The sequence below is a fragment of the Octodon degus genome, unplaced genomic scaffold (assembly GCF_000260255.1).
Source record: "Octodon degus isolate 3935 unplaced genomic scaffold, OctDeg1.0 scaffold00059, whole genome shotgun sequence".
In the NCBI taxonomy this organism is placed as follows: Eukaryota; Metazoa; Chordata; class Mammalia; order Rodentia; family Octodontidae; genus Octodon; species Octodon degus.
The window spans coordinates 13,460,233-13,468,537 of record NW_004524635.1 but is presented as its reverse complement, the minus strand read 5'-3'; positions in this window follow the sequence as shown (position 1 = coordinate 13,468,537).

The window sequence follows — 8,305 nt, the reverse complement described above, 5'->3', positions numbered from 1 at the left end:
ACACATCTTCTTTGTTCATCCCCTTCCCTCCCGTCTTCTGCCTTCTCTGCATCTCCTGGTCTCTGTCCCTTTTGCAAAAGATGTCTCCTTATTTCCTGTTAACTTCCTTGTATTTTACTCTTTGTTTATCTTGTGGGTTTCTCACATAAGAAAAGCCATGGGATAGTAAAGCTTGTGCATCTGATTTATTTCCTTTAACATAGTCTCAAGGTGCATCCACTTTCCTACAAATAACTGGTTTATCTCTTATGGCCTTGAACTTGCAATCTTTCTGCCTTGGCCTCCCAAGAGTAGTCCATTGTGGATGAATACCACACTTCCGCTATTCATTCAGCTGTTGATTGACATATAAGCCACTTCCAAGATTTAGTTATTATGAATTATGGTGCTGTAGACTTGGGTGTGGATGTCATATGATGTCTTTAACTAGGTTAGGAAGCTACCTAGAAGGGGGAATGACTGGGTCAAATAGAATTTCTAATTTTAGCTTCTTGAGGAATCTGCATTCCCACCAACAATGTAGAAGAGTTCCCCTCGGCCCCACAGCCTTGCCAGCATTTGTTATTATTTGATATCTTGATAATAACCATTTTTTCTGGAGTGAGATGGAATCTCAGTGTTTTAATTTGCATCACTCTGGCTAGTGATGTTGAACATTTCTTTCATATTTTTATTGGGCATTGATACTTTTGTGAAATGCCTATTTCAGTTGATCATTTTTTGATTGGGTTTTTTATTTTGACAGTCTAATGTTTTTGAATTCTTCTATATATTAGTTTTCTGCCTAAGGTGCAGCTGGCAGGACTTTTTTCCCATTTCGTAGGTTGTCTCCATGCTATTTGTTTTTTCCTTTTCTATGCAGAAGATTTTTAGTTTAATCTGATCCCATTTGTTGATTCTGGATGTTATTTCTGTGAAATTGCTCTTCTGTTCAGAAAGTCTTTGCTTCTGCCTATGCCTTTAGGAGTTTTGTATTTTGTATTCTAATAGGTTATTCTAATAGATAATTTTGTATTCTAGTAGGTTAAGCATTTCTGTTTTAACATTTAGATCTTTGATCCATTTTGATTTTAGTTTACTACATGGTGTGAGATTATGAATCGCTTGCTTATTTGCATTTGGATAGCCAATTTCTCAGCACCATTGCTTGAAGATGCTGTTTTTCCTCTAGTGTATGTGTTTGTTCCCTTTGTGAAAAATCAGGTAGTTGAGATTCCACCAAATACAAAATGACAGTTGTATTTATTTATAATTTAATTAAAATAATTGTAAAACAAAAAACAATCAGGTAGTTGAGTGTGCCCAGGTAGTGTCCACATTATCTATTCTGTTCCATTGATCTGCATGACTGTTTTTGTGTCTGTCCCATGTTGTTTTTGCTATTGTAACTTTGATATATTGCTTGAACTCTGGGATTGTGATTCCTTCTGCTTTATTCTTTTTGAAAACAAATCATTCATTCATTTATTTGTTTGTTTATTTGGGATAGTATAGAGTCACACTCACAGCTTGGACTCATAGTGATCCTCCTGTCTCAGCCTCCCCAGTGCTGGGATTACAGGCATGCATCACCACGCCCAGTTTCAGTGGCTGGCTCGGTGAAGGGCTGGCATGCCATGCAGACTGGGGATCAAATCCAGGTCCTTGTGCTTGCCAGGCAGGTGCTTAGACCACCGAGCTATGTCCCCTGTCCTTCTGTTTTATTCTTGCTACCCAGGCTTGTTTTTGCTACTCTTGTTTCATGTGAATTTTAGTATTGTTTTTTCTAGTTCTGCAAGGAATGTGATTGGTATTTTGATTGGGATTACATTAAATCTGTGTATAAATTTGGGCAATTTGACTATATTGGTTCTGCCTATCCAGGATCAGAGGGCATCATTCCATTTTGTGATGTCCCCTTTGATTTTTCAGAGTACTGTAGTTTTTGTTATAGAGGCCTTTTACTTCTTTTGTTAGGTTAATTCTTAAGTATTTAAGTTTTCTTGATGCTGTTGTGAATAACGTTGTTTTCCTAATGTCTTTCTAGGTAATTTCATTATTGGCCTACAGAAACACTATAAATTTTTGTGTGTTGATTTTGTGTCCTACTATGCTACAGAATTAATTCTAGGAATTTTTGTTGGATTTGGGGAGGTCTTTATGCGGAAGATCATATTGCTTACAAATAATGGTAATTTGACTTTGTCTTTTTATATATACATCCTTTTTTTTAAAAAAAAATCCCTTTTATTTCTTTCTTTTGCCTGATTACTCAGGCTAAAGTTTCACGTGTTATATTGAATAGGAGTGATGATAATGGACTTTTTTCCTTGCTCCTGATTTTAGAGGAAGAGCCTTCAATTTTTCTCCATTTACCATGATGTTGGCAGAAGGTTGGTCATCAGTGGTTTTTGTCAGATTGAGATAAGGTCCCTTTATACTGATTTTCTTCAGTGCTTATATAACGAAAGCATCTCAGATTGGCCTTTTCTGTATCTGTGTAGATGATCATGTGATATTTACTTTGCTTCTGTTTCTATGATGTGTTACATTTATTGATTTGTGTATGTTGAACCATCCTTGGATCCCTGGGACGGATTCTGTGTGGTCATGGTGTCTGACTTTTTTGATGATTTATTGCATTCTGTTTGCTGGTATCATGTTGGCTAAGAGTTTGTCTATTTTGTTTATTCTTTCAAACCCAGATTTTTGACTAATTTTTTGTATTATTTTTAGTTTCTATTTCATCAATTTCTGCTCTGATATTCATCATTTGCTTCCTTGTTATAGCTTTGGATTTGAATTATTGTTTTTCTAGGACCTTGAGATGCATCATTAAGTTTTTTATTTTGACTCTTTTTCCACTGTGAGCATTCACAGCTATAATTCTGTCTCAGGACTGTTTCATTCATTGTGTTCATATGTTGTACTGGTATCATCATTTGATTCTAGGAACTTATTTCTTTTGTGATTGATTGATTGACTGCTTATTCAAGAGAATATTGTTTAATTTCTGTATGTTTGCATAATTTCTGTGGTTCCTTTTGCCATTGATTTCTGGTTTCCTTGTGCTGTGATCTGATAATATGCATGGAAAGAGTCTTTTTACATTTACCTAACTATGCTTTAGGAACTAGTATGGAGTCTGTTTTGAAGAACGGTCCACCGTAGTTGCTAAGAGGCCATCTTCCATGGTAGGGCTGGCTCCACCAGTGCAGCCCACACCTGTACCCTTCGCCTGATCAGATGGCGCTGTGGCTGTTGGGACACTTGGTGCTGGCTATGGGTGGCACCGCAGACATACTCAGATCAGCTCGGTGCTCTTTATCCTGTGGAAAGCCTGTTCTGGCCACAGACAGGAGTGGCGCTGGGACCGTGGTGAGACCTGGTGGATGCAGAGCCTGCCAGCCTCCCTCTGTGGGAGGGACAATTGGGAGCCTGAGGATAAGGAAAGGTGAACCAGCTCTGGGGGAGCTGGAGCAGTGCAAGGTGCTGGTGTGCTAGGGCTGCATGGCTCTGAAAGAGCACGTTCCTGCGTGTGCTGCTGGGGGGGCCCCACCCACTGAGTTTCTGGTGGGTGGCTGCCCAGCAGAGATTTTGAGGTGGACCTTATAGAGAATGAGAGCAGCTAAAACCCGTGCTTCTGTTGGAAGGAGCTTATGAATGAAATGGATGCATTAGTGTTCATGATGGGTCCAGCTGACAGGCTGTGGCTGTCCTGGGAGCAGGAGACAAGAACCAAACAAGGACATGGACCTGTTAGCATCACGGAGGCTAACAGGCAGGACTGAAGGCACAGTGTGGCTATGAGTGTGGTGGAGCTGCAGCAGGGGATGGGCCTGCAGGTTTTTGACAGCCAGCGGGAGGTCTTGGCAGCCAGCGTTGCTCATGCAGGTTCTGACTTGAAGAACCTGGTACCATGCATGTCTGCAGACTACTCTTGGAGTTTCTCTCTGGGCTGGGGCTGCCTGCTCACAGAGCAGCCCTGGAGACCACGGTTCCACTGCCTTCTGCTTCTACCAGCCTGGGAGTTGGCTGAGAACCATGCAGAAGTTTTCCAGGGAAGTGGCTATGAGGTTGAAACAGGGAGGTAGAGAGCTTTCCAGGGTTGAGTGTGGACCCAGCAGTCCTTTCTCTTAGCTGCACAATGACATATATACTCAATGGGTTCAGTCGTCACCTCCCTACAAGTCTGTCTGCATTGAAGAACCAATGCAGATGTCATAGTACACCTGGAGACTTTAGGTGTCCTGGTCTACTCCTGGGGACTTCATGCCCTTTTTGTGTGGGAGGTTCTTGATATTATGCGGTTGAGTCCTTGCTCCCAGTCCTGTGTTGTCTTCCAGCCCTGCTCTGCCTAACCGGCTCATGGCCTTGTACAGTTTCTGCCTCTCTGGCCCCAAAGCCATCATTTCTAAAGGGAGGTGGTTTTCATATATGTTTTTCTAACTGCCAGGCATGGAGATTACAGTGCTAGGGTGAACCTGGAGACCCTAGCAAGGACCTTGCCGAACACCTTCCAGCTTTTGAGGCCTGCTTGGCCCACCTCTTGACTACAGAATAAGTGTAGTTCATCCACCAAAAGGAAGGGTGAAGGCCGACTTTTCTCCCTGATCTGGAGACAGGCTGCTGCTCTTGTACTAACTGTACCCGTGCCCATGTTTACATACATCTGAGAAAAGAAGGAGCTCAGGTTTCTGGGACCAAGACTGTCAACTAGAGCTGGAACATAGAACTGTGTATAATTTACTTATTTCTGTGTTTATCAAAGGAACAGACCAAAGCTTTAAGCTCTGTTTCTAGGTTACTGTAATCAGGTGATTTCAGAAAATTTGATACTTTGAGAAAAATAGGTAAAATCATAAATATTATTGAAATAACCTAGAGATGTCAATGATTTTGAAACTGTAGCACCATGTAGAGGGCCTCTGAAACTAATTACTATTGATATTACATAATGAGTCACCTGAACTTTAAAGCTTGGCCCCAAGTTTTGAAGACACAAATCCCTTCTGGGTTGGTAACAAATGACTGGAGAGATTTATGTCATATAATCAGATTTTTAACAAATTTCACGATTTCATGGATGCACAAATCTGTAATTCCAGGCAGGAAGACTGCTACAAGTTCAAGGCCTACATAGTAATTTAAGGTCAGCCAAAGCAAGACTGTCTTAGAAAACCAAAATGACTTAAGTAAATAATTTAAAAGATGGGGGTTATAGCTCAGTAGCCTTAGATTCAATCACTAGTACCACTGAAAGAAAGAGTCCTCATGTGCATCCAAAGGGCAAAATAGACCAGCCAGCAGCAAGGCGTTGGGCCATGAGCCTCGCTGGACCTTTTATTCCTCAGTGAAAACACTTGGACTGAATTTACAGGGCTCTGTCTCCAGCACACGTTCCACAACCTGTGCACAGCGATCAGCCCCAATGTGGGCGTTAGCACCTGTTTGTGTGGGCACAAGGAGCCTTTTCTCTGTTGGGAGCTGTCATGGTTGGGATTGTTGCAAGGGGAAAACAATACAATACAGGACACATTTCATAACATTATTTTATAGTCACCCAAAGAATCATATACAGAGCCAGGGATATAGCTCAGTGGCTTAAATGCCTGCTTGGCAGGTGCAAGGTCCTGAGTGCTATCCCTGGTACAAAAAAAAAAAAAAAAAAAAAAAGAATCATATACAAAGAATGCAGGAAATCTGTCCACACACTAAAAACTAAAGAATCTAGTTGAGGGCCTGGATCCTAATATCCTGCATTAGTCCAGCTAAAAGCCTAGAGCTTATAACAATGCTTCTCACAAGTCCAGTTGGAGGCCTACAGCCCACGACAATGTCTCATGCAGGCCCACTTCACAGTGCTATACTGGAAAGGCCCAAAGGTTAGTGGTGGAAGCTTGAAAGTCTATGCCAGTGAACCAAGGATCTGTGTGCTAGCTAACAGGCTGAGGGATCCGAACCGGAGCTACGTTCAAGGTAAGCACCAGAATTCCCCTGAAAAGTACCACAGCCATCCTCAGCAACAGTGAGGTCCTGAGCTCCTCCAGCAATGAGGAAAGCTGAGTTCCCATCAGGAAAACCAACATGATGAGCTTCTCCAGGTGGCTGAGCTGCGCACCATCTTCCCCTCTGGATCCAGGAGGGGAAGAGGAGCAGAAGAGGAGCAGAGCTCCGCAAAAGTGAACCGTAGCCATTCTCAGTGACAGTGAGGAGCTGGGCTCCTCATCTGATAAGGATGCCCAAGTTCACCAGGAAAGCCAGCATGACAAAGTCACCCAGCAGAATAGCCCAGGAGAATTAGCAGCTTCCAACAGCTTCAACAGCTTCTCCAAACAGCTTCCCTAATAGCCTCTTAACAGTGTCTCTAGTTGTGCCTCTTACACAACTAGAGACAACAATCCTTAGGTGGGACTCCCACACCTAGCACCATTCTAATTCAGTTCAGCTGGGTATAATAAGTTGACCACCAGTTAGAAATCCTCTACAGGGATCATTGAATAAATGAAAAGCCACAAATGGATATCTATCTATCTATCTATCTATCTATCTATCTATTATCAGGAACCTAACTCATGACCTTGTACCTGCCAGGATATAGCCACTGAGCTATACTCCCAGCTGAAATGGACTTTTTAAAGGAATCTTTTTATTTATTTATCTGATACAGGGTCTCGTTATGCAGCTCAGACTCGTAATGATCTTTCTATGTCAGTCTCCCCAGCTCTGGGATTACAGGTGTGTACCACCATGCCTAGTTTTGGTGGCCTGCTTGGTGTAGGGCCAGCATGGCATGCAGTACTGGGGATCAAACCTGGGGCTTGTGCTTGCCAGGCAGGCGCTTAGACCACCAAGCTATCTTCCCAGTCCCCTCAAATAGACTTTTTAAAAGGCACTATCTGATGGGCATGGTGGTGCACACCTGTAATTCCAGCACTGGGGAGGCTGAGGCAGGAGGATTGTTTGGAGTTTGAGACCAGCCTGGGTTATAAAGTGAGCTCAAGGCCAGCCTGAACTGTATAGTGAGACCCTGTCTCAAAAAGACTAAATAAATAAGTAAATTAAATGAAAGGCACTAACTATCCCACTCAGTTTGTTTTCTGAGAATAACTTGTATGCCTTTGTTTCATTTAACATCTACCCAGCATGTTTCAGTGCCATGCTAGGGCCAGTACAAGGAGACACCACTGGGGTAGTGAGTAGGAAGCTCCGAAGTGCAGAAATAAAGGTGATTTTTGGGAGCATGGCCTGCGGTACCCTTAGGCTGGAGGTCCATGTGAATGGAATCGTTGAGAAGGGATTTTTCTTTTACATTAAGTATTTAAGGAACAATTTGGGTTTTAGGATAGCCTTTCAAACTTTGCTAGCAGCTTTTCTTTTTGTTGTTGGAAGGGTGGGAAACTTCGAGATTTATTACTGTTGAGGTGTTGACTTATTCTTGTCACTGTATTATTTTCCTGCTACTGATTCCTTTCTTCCCATTCTGTTTAACTGCTCACCCACCCCGCGTATTCATTGTATTAGACTTTGTGGTATTGTTGGCTTCATTGTCTCATTCTGCAATATCCTTGAAAATATTCAAAAACAAAACAAAAATACAGAGAAAAAAGGCTGGGGAGATAGTTCAGTGGCATAAGCATCTGCCTGTCAAGCTCGGGGGGTGCTTATTTCCAGTACAGAGAGAGAGAGAGAGAGAGAGAGAGAGAGAGAGAGAGAGAGAGAGAGAGCTACCAAAGAGAAATTCAAATGATTAAAAATTCTATTGTAAGTATGCATAGAAGAAATGACCAATGGGAGGACAGTGTGTCAGAACCAGAAGACGGGAAGGAGGGAGGGAGGGAGAATGAATGAATGTTTTTGGACTGCTGGTTTGGCAGTCATGAATTTCTTAAGGTGCTCTTTGTCATGGAAGGACCTTATTTCTCCATCAGTTTTGAAAGATGCTTATATACATCTTTCTGGGTACATCAATCTAGGTTGAGGTTTGTTTTTCAGGGTATATCAGCCTGGGTTGCAAGTTGTTTTCTTTTAGGTTTTAAAGCACTTTACTATGAGCTCTTCTAGCTCTCAAGTTGTAAGTTGAGAAGTCTGCTGTAATTCTAGTGGATTTTTCTTTATAAGTGATGCATTGCTTTTTCTCTAACTAAATTAAGGGTCTGGTGAGATGGCTCAGTGGTCTAAAGCACCTACGCAGAACAAGCTCAGCAAAGCGCAGAGACCGCGGTTCAATTCCCCAGCATCACATGCCAGCCAGCCCCGCCCCCTAGTGGGCTGAGCTGGCCACACACACACACACACACACACACACACACACACATAAATAAAT